Source organism: Lampetra fluviatilis, chromosome 8 (genome assembly GCF_964198595.1).
Source record: "Lampetra fluviatilis chromosome 8, kcLamFluv1.1, whole genome shotgun sequence".
Taxonomy (NCBI): domain Eukaryota; kingdom Metazoa; phylum Chordata; class Hyperoartia; order Petromyzontiformes; family Petromyzontidae; genus Lampetra; species Lampetra fluviatilis.
The window spans coordinates 14,561,893-14,580,270 of record NC_136282.1 but is presented as its reverse complement, the minus strand read 5'-3'; the positions used below and the strand labels follow the sequence as shown (position 1 = coordinate 14,580,270).

Genomic DNA, 18,378 nt, shown 5'->3' with positions numbered 1-18,378 from the left:
AACAGCACTTTCGCCTACAGTCTGTTAAGGCTAAACGGGGGATCTTTGTCTTTGTGCGCGGTGACGAATATCTGAATTGGTCTTGGGCCTCCCCTAGGTCGACTAAGCCTTAAAATAAGTACCTGGTGCGCTGTGTAAAACCATCAGCACTGGGGAAACAAAGGCGGTCGAGCGTGATGCTGGCCACCCACTCCCAAGTGCGCCCTGCCGGCCTTCATAGGTGCCACTCGCTAACAGCACTTGCCCCTACAGTAAAGGCTCTACAGGGGGGAACTTTGTCTTTGCGTGTGGACGTTTGATAATGACGATGATGCATGATCAAAGTGTCGAACGACACAAGTAAAAGTCCAGCCCTGTAGGCGTGTCTCTCTGTTTGAACGAACTACGCGGTGACTGATGAGCGCCGTGCGGGTTCAACGTCCAAATACCTGGGTGCGTTCGTTACTAAACCAGCACCCGAATCGATTTGAAGCTTTCGTGACTGCACGGATTTTGTCGGTAAAGTCACGTAGGTAAAAAATAAAAATAAATAATAACAATAATAGAAATAATAATATAAATAAAATAACAGAATATAAAAAAATGTGATTTGATTATTTCTATTGTTTTTATTATATATTTTTATTTTTTTCCTACGTGACTTTACCGAAAAAACCTAAGAGTACGATTATCGATTATTATTTTTTACACATCTGTGAAAACGAGCTTTGTAGCGAATCGCATTGCTCCAGTATAAAATACGTAATCTCATTTATGATAATTATCAATTCACCGCTCAACAACCCGATTACACATACACACAGTGTGTGCGTGCGGTGCTCTCAATCCACTGCTGGATGAAGGCCTCCGCTCGCTCACGACCCCGCGCTCTTAGCAGTCCGCACAGCGCCGGCACGCACCCTCAATTCCCTCGCTCCGTCTCTGCGGTGGCCGCCGTCTTGGGCCACGCTTCCATCCTTTGACTGCCATTCCTGCCCCTCTCGTCTCGAGCACGGCCTCCTCGCGCAAGCCACGTGGCGTGGTCGCGACGTTGGCAGCTCAGCGGGGTGGTGCTACAATCGTTTAGGTGGGAGCCGCAATGTTTTATCCGCGTCTCGCGCGCTCGTACCTAGGACGATTGTACATGACGATCACGGACTCGAACATTTAACGCTGTGGGGGGGGGGCGCTCCGTCTTGAAGCCACAACAGCTCCGTAGTGGTCGTCCTAAGGACCTCGTTGCAATATGACGTTGCTGTTCCACTTCAATTAAAATAAAACGTGGAACGTAAATGAAAGCGTTTCGATAAAAACGTTTAAATTTCAGCCGCGTTTTAATTCAGCGTTTTGTATCGTTAGCACTGCTGTTGAAAATAAATCTCACGGTGATTGTCAAGGAAGCTGCAACTCGTAGCTTTGGCCACCAGGTGGGGAAGGGCAAGACACCCCTTGCCCCCCACCTGCCCCCCACCTGCCCCCCACTCCCTGCCCCCCCACCCCCCACCGCTGGTTCCGCTACTGCTCCACTCAAAGTTCCGCGTCCAACGTTTGTTAGACGGCGGTAGCGTGCCGCGAACACAGCAAACAACAATTTATAATAGCCGACGTTTCGGGCAACGGCCCTGTGTGTGTAGACGTGTGTGTGTTTGCACGTGCACGCGTGTGGAGCGGTGGCGCAGGGGTTAGCGCTGCGCTGCGCTGCGAACCAACGCGGCCAACCAAGTTGGATTCCCGCTCACAGCCAACACCAGTGACGAATACCTGAACCGGTACCTGGTGCGGTGTGTAGTTAACATCGCCACTGGGGAGACAAAGGCGGCCGGGCGTGGTGCTAGCCACCCACCCACTCCATTGTGTACCGTGCCTGCTTTCATAGGTGCTCACTACCAGCACTTGCCCCAACAGTCTGTTAAGGCTATACGGGCGATCTTTGTATTTGTCTTTGTATATGCATACGGGTGTGTGTGTATGTATGGTGTACGTGTGTGCGTATGTAGATGTGTGTGCATGTATACGTGGGGAGCGGTAGTGTAGCAGTTAGCGCGCTGTACTACGAACCTGGCGACCCGGGTTCGATTCCCCATCACGGCCAACACCAGTGACGAGTATCTGAACCTGTTCCCGGTGTGTAGTAAACATCGCCACTGGGGAGACGAAGGCGGCCGGACATGGTGCTGGATGGCCACCCACCCCTTCGTGTGCCGTACCGCCTTCATAGGTGCTGCTACTCGCTAACAGCACTTGCCCCGACAGTCTGTTACAGGCTACACGGGGGAAACTTTGTCTTTGTACACGCGTGGTAGTAATTAATTATGAAGCTGAAAATGCCCAACGTCGCTCGAGTCCCCGAGGGCGAAGGGGGAGCATCCCTCTCCCCCTCCCTTCCCTCCCCCTCTCCCCCTCCCGCCTCCTCTCCCCCCTCCCTCCCCCTCTCCCCCTCTCCTCTCCCTCCCTCCCCCTCTCCGGGGGCGGGCAGTCGCCGTTGTGCGCAGGCGGTGCAACTGCACCGGGAACAATGCCAACCGCTGCGTTACTGAGTTCGCCCCGAGCGAAAATTCCCAACGACAGGGGACGCACCGTGGCTGGCTCGCCACCTGAGCCACAGTGGACGGGCGAGACGGCGGTGATAGACACACAGAGGGGCAGAGCGACAGAGGCAGATCGACAGAGACAGACAGACAGATAGACAAACAGAGAGATAGAGAGGCAGACACACAGATGGAGAGGCAGACAGAGAGGCAGATCCATAGAGAGGCAGTCAGACAGACAGGGAGATAGACAGATAGACAGACATGCAGACAGACATGCAGGTAGGCAGCATCACAGGTAGACATACGCAGATGTTTTGGTGTTGAAAAGGTGACGCTGACTGCACCCCCCCCCCACACACGCCCAAACCGCCCCCGTCACCTCATCCCCCAACCCCAACTCCCCCCTCCTCCTGCATCCAATCACCGCACGCACGACCCCACCCCCCTGCTCGCACAACCACCCCAATCAATTAGCCCCCACCCCCCACTCAGCAAGCCCCCCCCCCATCCTCTCCTCCCCCCCCACCGCGACTCCCCCCCCCCCCCCCGCGTCGCCAGCGAAGTTTCGTCCGCGTCCGCGTTCGGATTCTGGAAATATCGACACAAGCCACGGGCGGGTGTCTAGAGGCGGGGGGGCGGTGGGGTCACAATGGGGGGGGGGGGGGGTCATAATGGGGGGGGGGGGTCATAATGGGGGGGGGGGGGTCATAATGGGGGGGGGGGGTCATAATGGGGGGGGGGGGGGTCATAATGGGGGAGGTCATAATGACCGTGTCGGGCCTGGGCTGGAATCCATAGAGACCCATAGACTCACATACACATCCATAGAGACCCATATACTCACATACACATCCATAGAGACCCATAGACTCACATACACATCCATAGAGACCCATAGACTCACATACACATCCATAGAGACCCATAGACTCACATACACATCCATAGAGACCCATAGACTCACATACACATCCATAGATACCCATAGACTCACATACACATCCATAGATACCCATAGACTCACATAGAGACCCATAGACTCACATAGAGACCCATAGACTCACATAGAGACCCATGGACTCACATAGAGACCCAGACATAATTCGTCGTGATTAAACGGGGTTCTCAAGAGTAGCGAGTGGATGGTGACATTCCGGTCACACGTGACTGCACTGAAAACCCCCAATAAAGACAACTCCGGTCTGGAGCGAGACGAACGTTACACGGTAGCGGGGCAGGTGGGAAAGTGCTGCCCCCTAGTGTCTGTGTGTGTGTCTGTCTGTGTGTGTGTCTGTGTGTGTGTATGTGTCTGTGTGTGTCTGTGTGTGTCACTATGTGTGTGTCTGTGTTTGTGTGTTTGTGTCTGTGTCACTATGTTTGTGTCTGTGTGTGTGTCTATGTGCGTGTGTCTGTGTGTGTGTGTGTCTGTGTGTGTGTCTGTGTGTGTATCTGTGTGTGTGTCTCTGTGTGCGTGGGGAGTGGTCGTGTAGCGGTTAGCGCTGCACTGCGCTACGATCCCGGCGACCCGAGTTCGATTCCCGTTCACGACTAACATCAGTAACATCAGACTAACATCAGTGACGATTATCTAGATCGACTCAGTCTCAAATAAATACCTGGTGCGATGTGTAAACATCGTGACTAGGGAGACAAAGGCGGACGGGCGTGGTGCTGGCCATCCACCCCATCGTGTGCCGTGCCGGCATTCATGGGTGCTCGCTAACAGCACTTGCACCAACAGTCTGTTAAGGCTACACGGGGGAACTTTGTTTTTTGTCCTTCCATAGGATGTCACTCGAAGGGTTCTCAGACGTCGTTCCGTGTTATCCCCTTCCGCGGGGCCGTCCTCCTACACGGAGGGCCACGGTCGCTGTGCCAAGATCCCGAAATGGGCAGCGTGGCCTCACAGCTGTCCGGCCAAGACGACATCGGGCCGGGCGACACAGCCAGCAAACAGCTCGCAAGCTCGAGCGGACAGCAGGCGCAGCAGATGATGGAGCGGAGAGCGAGGGGAGAGTGGAGAGAGAGAGAGATACAGCCGGGTTATCGCGTCCTATTTCCCACGCAGAGTTACGGGACAGATGGTGATGATGGGGAAGCTGATGATGATGATGATGTGGTCGCCTGTGAAACGAGCATAAACTCGTTATAGGTCTCAGCAACGGTACTGAATGATGATCGTGATGGTGAGGCTAACGCTGTCGTTGCTGATGATGATGTCGCTGCTGTTGATGATGATGATGGTCGTGGTGGTGGTGATGATGATGAGGACGCGAGCATACGTCGATGAAGGCGTTGAGGTCGCGCGTTTGGCCACATCGCATGAGGTCAGGCCACACCACGCGGCGAGGAGATCAGACTGGGACACAAGGGAGACACGGGGACACGGGGACACGGGGATATGGGGACACGGTGATACGGGACACAGGAGATGTGGGGACAAAGGGATTCAGGACAAGGTTAGACGGAGACACAGGCTGCGTGTACACACAGGTAAAACATAAACGTCCAGGTACATACGTGTGCACATCATACATGGTCACGCGGGTACAAAGACAAATATTGCCGATATCGCCGATAACAGGCTGTTGGACAAAGTGCTGTTAGCGAGCACCAATGAAACCCGACACGGCACACTCGGGGGTGGGTGGCCAACAACACGCCCGGCCGTCTTTGTCTCCCCAAATATCATGTTTAAACATGGCAGTCCCAGGTACGCATTTAAGGCTGAGTCGACCTAGGGGAGGCCCGGCACCGGTTCAAATTCGTGAGCGGGATTTGTCACCACGACGCTTGTGCCAGGCTATGTGCACCTTGAGGCCACGTGAAGTGTCGAACGCCCGCTGGCAGGAGGTCACGGTGCAGACCCAAATGCCACAGGTCGACTGACTGAGACGAGTGGCTGATGCACCACCTGTGCCCACTACGGTGCCAACTTGCTGTGCTTTAGCCACCCGGCGCTCGGCTCGTTGTTGTGAGCGTCGCTCCTCCCCCGCCCCCCCCCCTCCGTTGTTGGTGGAGGGCGACTGCCTCCAACTGCCCAATAGCGTCCTTCACGAGCCTCCTCCACAGAGACCGATCTTTACACCGCTGGTACCAGTCATCGGCAAGTCCACTCAGCTCCACATCCTCCTGTACCACATCACTCCATCTTTTTTCTATCCTGTGCCGCGTCCGTTTAGCCCCATCGATTCGGCCGAACAAACGCTGTTTGGGCATGCGGTGGCTGGGCATGCGGGCTACATGACCCAGCCAACGCAGCCTTGCCTGCCGGAGGAGCTCACCGATGGGACTTGGTCCAGATCTTTCAAGGATTTGTGAGCTCCTCACACAATCCAGCCTAGTTAAACCCAGGATGGATCGTAGGCAGGCCAGCCTAAATGTTTCTAACAGGCGAAGATGTTACATTAGAGGGGTCCACGTTTCGCAGGCATAGAGAAGGGAGGGAATGACTGTAGCCGAGAAGACCTGAAGCTTCGTGCGGAGCGACAGATCAGGTAGCTTCCACACAGCGTTACGCAACCGATGAAAAGATAATGCCGCTCAACTCATTCGGAGTGAGACCTCTGCTATTGAACCGGAGCCGGTAATGAGCGCACTGCCCATGCATGGGAAACTCTCCACTCTCTCCACAACTGCCCCATCACCGATTGGGAGTTGTGGGGGTGGAGTGTCCGATGGTACAAAATACCCAGGCAGGTGCTTAGTTTTGGTGGGGCTGATGGTAAGGACACGCACACGTACACACGTACACAAACACGTGTACACACAGGTACACACACAGGTACACACACACGTACACTCACACACGTACACTCACACACATACACTCACACACATACATACACACACACAAGTACACACACACAGGTACACTCACACACATACACACAGGTACACTCACACACAGGTACACACACAGGTACACGCACACAGGTACACACAGGCACACACACACAGGTACACTCACACACAGGTACACTCACACACAGGTACACACACACAGGTACACACAGGCACTCACACACAGGTACACTCACACACAGGTACACACACACAGGTACACGCACACAGGTACACACAGGCACACACACACAGGTACACTCACACACAGGTACACTCACACACAGGTACACTCACACACAGGTACACACACACAGGTACACAGGTACGCACAGGTGTGTGGCCCTCACTGTGTTTTGGAACGCGACCCGGGCAATGGGCAGACCCCGGGGCCGCCACCCCACCCACCCACCCCTCCCTCCCCTCCCCTCACCTCACCTCCCCCCGCCTCCTCCTCAGCGCATCATCATTACCCTGGGGCAGCGTCTTCATCAGCCCCGCCCCTTCCCCGAACTCCCCCCACCCACGTTACCCCTCCCCCCACGCCCCGGCACGACTCCGACTCGCTACGTGCCCCATGCTTTGCTTAAGTCGCTCCATTGTACGCGCTCCGCAATCATCCCCGTAACCCTTGCGTCCCTAAATCCCCCCAGATTATTCGAGGGAGCGATGTAGGAGAGGGGTGGGAGGGTTTGGATGAGTGTGGCGTGGAGAAAGGGTCAGGGGGCGTGTGCGGTTGGGATAGTTGAGTGGCATCGGATACTCATTTGAGGCCGAGCCGACCTAGGGCATACCCAGGACCGGTTGAGATAATGGTCACTGGTGTTGGCCGTGAGCGGGAATCGAACTCGTGTCGCCGGGTTCGTAGCGCAACTAACCGTTGCCACCCACCCCTGGTGTAAGGTGCCGGCCTTCATAGGTGCTACTCGCTAACAGCACTTGCCCCAAAAGTCTGTTAAGGCTATACCGGGGTATTTGTCTTTGTAGTTGAGTGGCTGGGTGGTGAGTGGCTGGGTGGTGAGTGGCTGGGTGGTGAGCGGCTGGGTGGTGAGTGGCTGGGTGGTGAGTGGCTGGGTGGTGAGTGGCTGGGTGGTGAGCGGCTGGGTGGTGAGTGGCTGGGTGGTGAGTGGCTGGGTGGTGAATGGCTGGGTGGTGAGTGGCTGGGTGGTGAGCGGCTGGATGAACGAGTCACCCGAGTGATGAAGTTGGCTCAGTGAGTGGCTGGGTAGGCGGCTGGATGTCTGATCGTGGTAAGAGTTGGCCAGCCTGCCGACCTCTCTGTCCGGCCACGTGCCTGACGCCGCGGTGGCTCGGAGATGTTAACTACCTCGCCCGGTATGCAGGCGGGCGTGGGTTCGTGCCCGACCCTGACGCCTGCTGCTGTATATTTAGAGTTTGCGGTGTCTCTCTCTCCGTGGTCGCGTGGATTTTTCTCGGGGTCTTCCGGTTTCCCCCCCCCTCCACATTTAGAATCAACGTCACGCGTTTAGAGCGTTTGGCTGCTCTACATGCCCACGTGATGATGAGTCTCTTCGTTGAGATATATTTTGTGGCCAGGTCGCTTCTGAAAAAGAGCTACATACATAGCTCAGTGGGCATTACCTGATAATAAAAAAAAATGTAAGTAAAATTGTCATATATAGTCATTTCTGCACATTGGCCATATTCTCTGCCATCGCGCACAGCCCACTACCCCTCATCGTCACTACTCCTCACCACCAACACCACCAACACAACCCAGCGCCCCACGCATTTTCCTTGATCCGAATTTATTCGGGTTCTGAGTGGGTCGGGAAGATCCCAGTCGAGAAATCCTGCCTCGATCCCTTTCGCTTCGGGGAGGATTTCCCGAGTGAGGGGTGGGGGGTGAGGTGAGGGGTGAGTGGGTGGGTGGGGGGGGGCGAGAGATGAGAAGAGAGACTCAGCTGAGCCCCACGTAGCTAAAGGGCTCCGGTAATTATGTGCTCACGATTCGAATGTTGCCCCTTCAAAACTCGCGTCGCTGTCCAGCTGCTGCTGCTGCGGCTGCGGCGGCTGCGTCTGCTAATCCTGCCAAGCGCTTGGAGGAGTTCACAGATCTCATCATAATAATGCTGATGATAATTTACATTTGTAAAGGGGCCATTTCATCCGGAGATCACAGTGCGCCAACATGCATGGCAAATCAGGAAATAAAACAGAACCAACGGGAGGGACACGGGCAGGACGAGAAGGGTGGTAAGGGCCACATTTAAACAATTGAGCTATTTAAATAACAATGTCTCGAGTCGCTCTCATTGGCTGAACACCACCAATCCGAATCTGTATGAAGCTCTTTGTTTTTACATTACACAGAGTGTCCAGTAGGGATGGGTCAGCAAGTTACAACAACAACACACAACAGGCGAAAGTGTTCAAAATCCTGGGGATCTGCGCGGGCAAATGCCCCATCGCACCACACGGACCACACGGGACACACGAACCGCGACCCCGGAGTGACTGGCTCACCTTCCCTACACTTTTCACTCCTGTCGTGGTGTTGTTGTGTGTGTGTGTGTTCTTTGTTGCTGTAACTTTCTGACCCCGTGCCCCGAATGGACATCTGTGGATACAAGAAAGAGTTGCATGGATCATTCGGATTTCTCCAGGATGAGTAAACATTCTGATTGTGATCTTGGTTCTGATAGTTTAGCTGCCTCGGCTCGCAAAGGGAACAAAACCATCGTCAGCACCCGGGTTGCTACCGCGCAATGCCCCGACGTTTCGCTCCACGTCCTTCATGGGGAGCTTCTTGAGTGGAGAGGAGGGGGGGGGGCGCGAAGACGAGGGCGGAGGGGAGGGAGAACGATGGTTGATGATGTTGGGGCTTTGATGGGTGATGGGTGATGAGGGTGGTAGTGGTGGTGATAGAGGCGATGGTGATGGAACATCCTCAGCGCATTGCTGATTCTCGCCATCACTGTCGAGGCGAGCGTCAATCACTGCGGGACGGTCGCATTCCGTCTGCTCCGAGCCCGGAATGCCGCTCGCAGGGATACACAAAGACAAAGATCCCCCCTCCCCCCGTGTAGCCTTCACGGACTGTTGGGGCAAGTGCTGTTAGCGAGCAGCCACCTACGAAGACCGGCACGGGCACACGAGGGGGTGGGTGGCCAGCACCACCACGCAGAGACACACACACAGGCAAAAGACAAAGATCCCCCATATAGCCTTAACAGAATGTTGGGGCAAGTGCTGTTAGCGAGCACCTATGAAGGCCGACACGGCACACGAGGGGATGGGTGGCCAGCACTACGCAGACACACACACAGGCAGTCACACAGACACACACAGGCAGACACACAGACACACACAGGCAGACACACACAGGCAGACACACACACAGGCAGTCACACAGACACACACAGGCAGACACACACAGGCAGACACACACAGGCAGACACACACAGGCGAAACAGATAAATATATAAATACACCCGCGCGTGAGAATGAGTTCAGCCCTTCCACTCAGAGCATCCGAAACCTTCCAAGAATGCTCCCGTGCCCCCCCCCTACTCCCTTCCGTCCTGCTGCCCACGTTCAGGGATGCGACATTCCGCTCGCACCACGGCGCTTTGCTGCTGTCCGCCTCCTGCCTCTGAGGTGGGCGTCAAGATTTGAACCCTGCACCGGGTACATCCTCCGTCGCCTTTCAGGGTCTCCTCCTCCTTCTCCTCCTATCCCCACCACCCCACGCCTTTCATACCACGGGCCAGCCCCCCCCCTCCTCCCACTCCTCCTCCACTCCGCGACCTCCGTGTGGGGGTTCCGATCGTTGTTAACATTCCGTAACGAAATAACGGCGAATAGAAGAAGAAAAAAAACACCCCCACCCCCATGAAGATTTGGCAGCGTTGAGCATTGGTGATTGTCCCGCACTGATGAGTCCCAATGAGGGCGAAACCCCGGTCCGCAGTTGTCGCCTCTTCGTCTCGCAAGCCTCATCGGTGGCTCCAATTTGCTCACGTTGCCGTGGGCGTCATGAAGATGTTTTTTTTTTGTTGGTATGATACAGATCGCGTTAAATGTAACTGTGTCGTAACACCCTCCTCCACCAGGGAGGAGGGGGGGGGAGGTGGGGGGAGGAGGAGGGGGGGAAAAGGAGGGAGGAGGAGGAGGGGGAGGAGGAGGAGGGGGGAGGAGGAGGGGGGACATGGAGGGGGAGGAGGGGGGAGGAGGAGGGGGAGGAGGAGGAGAGGGGAGGAGGAGTTGCACTTTTGCATTCTCCGCTAATGCCGCTCCAAGTCTCCGGCGCGCGTCCCCCGCTCTCTACTCCTCTCCCAAACAAACAGAAATAAAACTCGAGCCCGGCACGATCGTGAACGCCAGCACTGCGGGGATACAAAGGCGGCGGTGCGTGCGCGGTGCTGACCACATCACCGGCCCCCCAACCCCCCCCCCCCCATTCCCGCGCCGGCCCCGCCTCGTTGTGACCTCACGGCCTGAAGACGTTGTAGAATACGCGACGTTTCGGGCAACGGGCCCTTCTCAATAGCGCCACGCGCCAAGCGGAAAGGTCCCACGAGGCGACGATTCGGAGCGGGCCTCGAAGTTTGTTTATCGCCGACTTTGCCAGCGGCATCAGATCGCCAAACACCCGCCACCAACCATGGAGCTCGTCCCGCAAGAGCCGAGACTGGGACGATTGGTTCCAGGCCACAACTAACATCGAGCGGGCGAGTGATACGTGAACGAGTCTTGAACCTCGTCTAGGTCGACTCAGCCGTAAATGAGTATCCGGTGCGGTGTGTAAACATCAACATTGGGAAGACAAAGGCGGTCCCTCGTTTGCCGTTCCGGCCTTCATAGGTGCTGCTCGCTAACAGCACTTGCCCCAAAAGTCTGCTAAGGCTACACAGGGGATCTTTGTCTTTGTGCTAGGCACGTGCGCACGCATTAGCGCGTCACGCCGGTGTCTCCGCTAATCCCCAGCCACTCGAGAGAGCGCGACTCAAACTCATCCGAAAAATACCCGGGCATGCACTTAGAGTCAATCCCTCCTCCTCCGCCTCCTCCTCCTCGCTCCGAGCTCACCCTTCCCCTCGCCACCTCCCACCTGCCTCCGAGCGTCTCCCAACACCTCTCCAAAATCTCCACGCATCTCGCAGCACTCCCCGGTCTCCCTGTGTTTCGCGACAGCTGCCTCGAATGTGCAAGTGTATCCTCCCTGCACTCTCCCCGTGTCTCCCAGATACCGATTTAAAGATGAGCTCAGGACAACAACTATCCCTTCCCTTCGCTCCTGTTCATACATCGGTCTCATCTCAGGGAGGTTTTCTCTCAATGTGTCGTTTTATTGCGACTCTCCCGTAGCAGTGGCGTGCGACTGCGGCCATCCAGAACAGATACTTTGACTTTTAAACAACTTTGATTGCCGCCAGCAGCAAAAAGCACTGGAGGCGATTTCAATATGAAATACACAAAGTCACCAGCAAACAAATGAAAATAAACGCTACAAATCGACGCGCTGTGGCGCTAAAAGCACCGCGCACAACACGAAAGAAAAGTCACGTGGTGGTGGTTGTGGTGGTGGTCATCGCGCACGCCACGGTGACGAGCGAGCGCTTCAGAAGGTGAACACGAGGGTGCCGTCCACGCTGGTACAGAGAGGGGCTTTTCCAGCTCCCCAGCGTTCGAAGAAGACGCGCACATCACCGGCATGTGTGTGGTACGCGTGCTCCAGCCGGAGCCGCGCCTTAAGCAGGCCCCTGAACACTGGAAGCAGCACAGAGCAGCCGTCAGTGTCACCCTCCAGCATCTTTTTTCTCGTTCTGTACACCGCCAACTTCGCCTGCGCGCAGGCGAAGTTGGCGAGGTCATGGCGCTTGTTCGCCAGGTAAAACAGAGAGCGCGGTACAACGCCGAGCGAGGCAATGCCCCGATCCACAAACACGAAGCAGGAGACATCAGAGCGAGGACGACGACACCACTCCGCGTCTCGTGACGCCGGTGTCTGGGCTTGAGCACCTCGATGTGACATCGCAGTCGTCGCTCTGCGTCGACATCAGCAGCCCGCACGACATCAAGAAGAAGACGACGAAGGAGGAGGAGGAGATTGCGAGCGGCCCGATCTGGGGCAGAAAGCGCCTCGAAACGATGCCACAGCGCCGCCTCGTGGACGCCTGCGAGAATAACGACGACGACGACGACGACCCGCAGAGTCCGATCTCCGCGATGAGTTTGTGTGTGATGAGTGTGTGTGATGTGTGTCTGTGATGTGTGTGGTGTGTGTGTGATGTGTGATGAGTGTGTGTGTGTGTGATGAGTGTGTGTGTGATGTGTGTGTGTGATGAATGTGTGTGATGTGTGTGTGTGATGTGTGTGTGATGTGTGTGTGATGAGTGTGTGTGTGATGAGTGTGTGTGTGATGAGTGTGTGTGATGAGTGTGAGTGTGTGTGTGATGAGTGTGTGTGATGTGTGTGTGATAAGTGTGTGTGTGATGAGTGTGTGATGTGTGTGTGTGATGTGTGTGTGATGAGTGTGAGTGTGAGTGTGATGAGTGTGTGTGATGAGTGTGTGATGAGTGTGTGATGAGTGTGAGTGTGTGATGAGTGTGTGTGATGAGTGTGTGATGAGTGTGTGTGATGAGTGTGTGACGAGTAAACCTCCTCCATCCGTGGCCTCCCAGCAGCTTAAGCCCTGACCCTCTTCCCACACCAGGACTGACTCGGTGATGCTGAGCGAGGCCGGGCATGAGAAGTCCATGTGCACGTCTCAGAGACGTCCACATCTGTGAGAAGTCCGGAGACGACGGCCCTCCTTAGCTCTGCGCCACGAAATCGACTCAACATCTCAGGACGACAAAACTCTCTCGTTGATTCTCGCGACGTTCACGGACGTCGTGGTCGGCAGGACCCTCCTGCAAACGAGTCTCGAGACTCGGTGAGGCTGACTCGGGCAAATAAATAAACACGATTGCAGTATCGCTACTTACAGTAGACCTGCAGTATGTAATACAGTATATATATACACGCAGGATACGATGACCCTATTACGAATGTGAAGTGTTGTATCGATTGGCTTGAGGTCAAGGAGCGCATTGCACTGGAGGAGACGTGGTGGTGGGTGCGAGGTGGTGGGTGTGTGATCGCGTGGTGTGATGACTGTGTGTGGGATGAGTGTGTGTGTGTGATGCGTGTGTGTGATGCGTGTGTGTGATGCGTGTGTGTGATGCGTGTGTGTGATGCGTGTGTGTGATGCGTGTGTGTGATGAGTGTTTATGTGTGTGTGTGATGAGTGTGTTATGTGTGTGTGTGATGCGTGTGTGTGATGCGTGTGTGTGATGCGTGTGTGTGATGCGTGTGTGTGATGAGTGTGTTATGTGTGTGTGTGATGAGTGAGTGTGAGAGTTTGTGTGTGAGAGTGTGTGTGATGAGTGTCTGTGTGATGAGTGTGTGTGTGAGAGTGTGTGTGAGAGTGAAGAGATGGAGTGATGTGGTACAGGAGGACGTGGAGTTGAGTGGACTTGCCGATGACTGGTACCAGCGGTGTCAAGATCGGCCTCTGTGGAGGAGGCCCGTGAAGGACGCTACTGGGCAGTTGGAGGCAGTCGCCTCCAACAACAACAGAGGGCGGAGGAGCGACGCTCACAACAACGAGCGGAGCGCCGGGTGACTAAAGCACAGCGAGTTGGCACAGTAGGGGGCACAGGTGTTGCATCAGCCAGTCATCTCGATCATCTCAGTCAGTCGACGTGTGGCACCTGGGTCTGCCCCGTGACCTCCTGCCAGCGAGCGGTCGACACTTCACGTGGCCTCAAGGTGCACATGGCCTGGCACAAGCATCGTGGTGACGTCACCGCCACTTAGTGGCGAATGGCGGTTGTTGTTGTGTGTGTGTGCGGTGTGTAAACATCGCCACTGGGGGAGACAAAGGCGGCCGGGCGTGGTGCTGGCCACCCACCCCCTCGTGTGCCGTGCCGGCCGTCATAGGCGCTCGCTAACAGCACTTGCCCCAACGGTATGTTAAACTATACGGGGGATCTTTGTATTTGTCTTTGTGTGATGAGTGTGTGTGTGATGAGTGTGTGTGTGATGAGTGTGTGTGATGAGTGTGCGTGTGATGGGGGGGGGTGCAGTGATTAGCGCGCTGCGCAAGGAACCCAGTGAACCGAGGTCGAGTCTCGATCACGACGAACCACAGTGGCGAATATTGGAACCGGTCTTGAGCCTCCCCTAGGTCGAATCAGCCTTAAATCGGTACTGTACTATGTACGGTATCTAAACATCAGCAGTTAAAACTAAACATCTTTTTATTTTACCAGGTAAGGCCCACTGAGTTATATAATTTTTTTTCAGAAGCGACCTGGCCACAAATGATAGCTCAACGAAGTGGCTTAACGTGATGTGGAAATTTCTAGCCACCAAATGATCTAAACGCGTGACGTTGATTCCTAAATGTGGAGGGAAAAACCATGAGGACCCGGAGAAAAATCCACGCGACCACGGTGAGAGAGAGACACGCAAACTCCAAACATACAGCAGCAGGCGTCAGTATCGAGATCGAACACCACGACCTCTTGTATACCAGGCGAGGTAGTTAACATCTCACCACTTGGGGAGACAAAAGCGACCGGCACAAGCGTCGTGTGACAAAACCCGCTCACGAATTTGAACCAGTGCCGGGCCTCCCCTAGGTCGACTCAGCCTTAAATGCGTACCTGGGACTGCCATGTTTAAACATCATATTTGGGGAGACAAAGGCGGCCGGGCGTGGTTCGGCCACCCACCCCCTTCGCGTGGCGTGCCGGCCGTCACAGTCGCTCGCTAACCACACTTGCCCCAACAGTCTGTTCGAGGCGATACGTGGGGACACGCCCGAGAGACAAAGGCCCTTCGTGTCCAACGCCTCTGTGATCCGTGTGTGCGTGTCACAGATGGCGACGGTGAAACGTGGCGATATCAAGAGCCCCCCCCCGCCGCCCCCCGGGCCCAGGGGAGACGGAGCCATCAAACCCCCGAATGTCGCAAGCACGGAGCACGATCCCTTGTGGAGCTCCCGCGTCTAAACAATCAAACATAATCACACGAGCCGCACAGACGCACACACACACTCACAAATATCACACACACACACTCACAAAGATCACACACACACACATAAAGACCCCCCCCCCTCTCCCGTATAGACGTCACAGACTTTTGGGGCAAGTGCTGTTAGCGAGTAGCACCTATGAAGGCCGGAACGGCACACGCGAGGGGTGGGTAGACAGCACCACGCCCGGCCGCCTTTGTCTCCCCAAGTGGTGATCGTTTCAAACCGCACCAGGTGCTCATTTGACGCCGACTCGATCTAGGGGAGGAGCAGGACCGGTTCCTCTGGAATCGAACTGGAATCGGCGCCGAGTGGTTTGTCCGGGGGCAGTGCGCTAACCACTGCGACACCGCTCCACCACGCAACAAAGACAAAGATCCCCCATATAGCCTGTAACAGGCTGTTGGGGCAAGTGTTGTTAGCGAGCACCTATGAAGGCCGGCACGGCACACGAGGGGGTGGGTGGCCAGCACCACGCCCGGCCGCCTTTGTCTCCCCAGTGGCGATTTTTACACACCGCATCAGGTACTCATTTAATGCTGAGTCGACTTAGGGGAGGCCCAGACCCGGTCCAGATAATCGTCACTGGTGTTGGCCGTGAGCGGGAATCTAACTCGCGGTCACCGGGGTTAGTGCGTAGCGCGCTAACCGCTACACTACCGCTCACCCCCACTCCACACACACACAGACTACTAACACAGACAGACGCACAGACGCACGCTCATATATATATGAGAGAGAGAGAGAGAAAAAATCACAAAAGCATAAAGCAAACACGTGCACTCGCACGAAATAAACTTTGAAGTCACGCATGGCTGGCGCACAGCAACGAACACTGAACAGGACACGGTGGGGGGGGGGGAAGCAGCTAGCGAGAGACGGAGAGAGAGAGAGAGATGGATCTCGGCAGACAATGAAAATAATAAAATAATAATAATATAATAATAATCGAGGCGAAGATTAGTCCCTGGCTGTACCAGGGCCCCCGGAGGGCCCCGGGTTTCTTGCTGCCAGGGAACACGCGCCGCGGGCACGGCCACAGCGCCCTTGATGAGGCGCAGCGAGCATGAAATCCCTTTAGGCTCCGGGCACAACGCACCCCGCCCGCCCCTTCCCTTCACCGTGGGGGGCAATGGTTGAAGAGGATAGGGGGGGGTGGGGGGGATGACGAGGAAAATGGTGATGTTGGAAGAAGAGGTGGTGATGATCACGATGATTGTGATGGCGATATTGGCATTCACGCGAAATTCAATTTCACATTCGGGTGGTCAAAGCCAAGATAACCGCGTCCGGAGCAAGCGGAGTGTGTCGCTGTGACGTTCCCTTCGCGTTTGTGGAGCGGGCAAGCGACCCCGGCTATCACAAATGATAGCTCAACGACGTCGCTTATGACCGTGTGGAGATTTATAGCAGCCAAATTATCCAAAGGCGTGTCTCTAAATGTGAAGGGGGAAAACCCGGAGAAAAATCCACACGACTATGGGGAGAGAGAGATGAAAACTCCAAATATACAGCGGGCATCAGAGTCAAGATCTCCCACGATCTCCTGTATACCAGGCGAGGTAGTTAACATCTCCTAGCCACCGTGGCCACGCCCTGTGGTGATGGCGGTGGCGATGAATCTCTGCCACTCGCCCGGGTGGAATGACACGTGGTTGTTGTGGGTGGTTGTGGTGGGTGGTTGGGTCGGTGGTTGTGGTGGGTGGTTGGTTGGGGTTGGTGGTTGTGGTGGGTGGTTGGGTCGGTGGTTGTGGTGGGTGGTTGGGTCGGTGGTTGAGGTGGGTGGTTGTGGTGGGTGGTTGTGGTGGGTGGTTGGGGTGGGTGGTTGGGGTGGGTGGTTGTGGTGGGTGGTTGGTTGGGGTTGGTGGTTGTGGTGGGTGGCTGGGTCGGTGGTTGAGGTGGGTGGTTGTGGTGGGTGGTTGTGGTGGGTGGTTGGGGTGGGTGGTTGGGGTGGGTGGTTGTGGTGGGTGGTTGGTTGGGGTTGGTGGTTGTGGTGGGTGGTTGGGTCGGTGGTTGAGGTGGGTGGTTGTGGTGGGTGGTTGTGGTGGGTGGTTGGGGTGGGTGGTTGGGGTGGGTGGTTATGGTGGGTGGTTGGTTGGGGTTGGTGGTTGGTGAAGTTGGGGTGGGTGGTTGGATGGGTGGTTGTGGTGGGTGGTTGGGGTGGGTGGTTGTGGTGGGTGGTTGAGATGGGTGGTTAGGGTGGGTGGTTGGTTGGGGTTGGTGGTTGGGGTGGGTGGTTGGGGTGGGTGGTTGGTTGGGGTGGTTGGGGTTGGTGGCCCTTCTGATTATTCCACCACCCACGTGTCCAGGTATGGCGACCCGCGCTTCGTTCCAAAGCTCACAAAGTCATTTCACTCCGCTGCCGTGGTTCTCGCCCTGGTTGTGTCCACGTGTGAACCCACCTCCCTTGTTGCATTTTGATTCAACCGAGGACCCCCCCCCCCACCCCCTGCATGACTCAACATGGTTCTGAAAAAGAAATGCATGAATAATGAACATCAATATTGTAACCGATTGTCCCATTTAGTGAGCGATCCCTAACTAGCTGCCAGCGAATAAAACGAATTCAACGGGACGCTCTGCACGCGTGGCGTACTTGTTGGGATATCTCAGATTACTCTTGGAAACCAACATTGTTTACGATCAATGAGTTTAGAAAAAGAGGAATTTAACATAGTACGAGGTTACCTTATGGAAGTACATTTTATCGTAATTATTTTTTTATTGACAGATTCACAAGTGATTAAGTCACCAACGACTCTCACGCATGATACAAATTCACACGCGTTTATAAATCACCCTCACGGTACCCCTTTGGTGCCACGTACCCCCCAGGGGTCCGCTGGTGTAGTGTATCGTGTAGTGTATAGTGTAGTGTATCGTGTAGTGTGTAGTATTTGTGTTTAGTATAGTGTGTATATAGTGTAGTATATAGTGTCTGTGTATCGTGTAGTGTAGTGCATAGTGTAGTGT

At 55.3% G+C, this 18,378-nt stretch overlaps 1 long non-coding RNA gene across 1 annotated transcript in view; it reads right to left on the bottom strand.

Moving 5' to 3' along the window:
* LOC144933751 (uncharacterized) overlaps positions 1–12,539 on the bottom strand; it is a 28,598-nt gene extending 16,059 nt beyond the window's left edge. The window contains exon 1 of the long non-coding RNA XR_013637088.1: positions 12,339–12,539. This is a non-coding gene — a long non-coding RNA (uncharacterized LOC144933751). The remainder of the gene's footprint in view (positions 1–12,338) is intronic.
* Between the last annotated feature and the right edge of the window lie 5,839 nt (positions 12,540–18,378).